Source organism: Mus pahari, chromosome 5, assembly GCF_900095145.1.
Source record: "Mus pahari chromosome 5, PAHARI_EIJ_v1.1, whole genome shotgun sequence".
NCBI classification, from domain to species: Eukaryota; Metazoa; Chordata; class Mammalia; order Rodentia; family Muridae; genus Mus; species Mus pahari.
The window spans coordinates 119,797,653-119,798,823 of NC_034594.1; positions in this window are offsets into that span (position 1 = coordinate 119,797,653).

A 1,171-nucleotide genomic window follows, 5' to 3' on the forward strand; every position below is an offset into this window, starting at 1 on the left:
TTCTTTTCTCTCTCTCTCTCTCTCTCTCTCTCTCTCTCTCTCTCTCTCTCTCTCTCTCTCTTTCTCTTCTTTTCTTTCATTTTTTACAAAAGTGGCTAGTACTTCATGGGTGAAAACTGAAAGTGTTCTTTGCCAGAGAAAGGAGAGAGGGGAGAGAAGATATGATGTTGCATGTATATATAAATAAATAAATAAATAAAATATAATATATATATATATATATATATATATATATATATATATATATATATTAGCTGTCCAATAGTCCCTCAGGAGATAAAACTACACTGAGAAACAATCTAAATATTTATCAAAGGAGCAAGTGAACACAGGACTCTATTCACATATCAATAGAAATCAAATCATGAAAAAATAAAAATTGCTACATTCAAGACCACGGACATATCTCAAATATGTTTGTTACATCTAAGAATCAAGACACAATAGAATACACATACTGCAAGATTAGATTTCTAGGAAATGTAAATTATGGTGACAGAAATTTGAAGTTGCCTGTGCTGAAGGAAGACAATACAAGGGAAAGGTCTTCACAGGGACCTGGCATGTTCTAGTACTTATTTATAAAAATGATCATACAACTTGTGAAATTCACTAAAAAATATTGTGTACATTTTAAAATGTAAAATCTGTGTTTTTCTCCACAAATCCCTTTCAAGATTGTTAAATACAAATTTAAATTGGTTATATACTGAGTCAATTGTCAAGGACCTAATTTACTCTTTGTGTGTTCCCAAAATGCAGATAACAATTATTTTAAGGTTTTTTTTTTTTTTTTGTGTGTGTGTGTGTGTGTGTGTGTGTGAAAACAGACAAAGAAACAATCACAAAACAAATCTACTTAGCCCATTGTTATTTCATAGAAATTCATTTATTTTCTTTTTTAAATAAATGTGAATTTATGTTTTACTTGTATGTATGCCAAATATTGCATATGTGCCTCTTGCCTGTGGAGGGCAAAACAGGGTGGTGGTTCCCATGGAACTAGAGTTACAGATGGTTGTGAACTACAACATGTATTCTGCAAATGAGAAAAGCAGCCAGTGCTCTTACATCCTAAGGAATACTTCCTTCCTTCCTTCCTTCCTTCCTTCCTTCCTTCCTTCCTTCCTTCCTTCCTTCCTTCCTCTCTCTCTCTCTCTCTCTCTCTCTC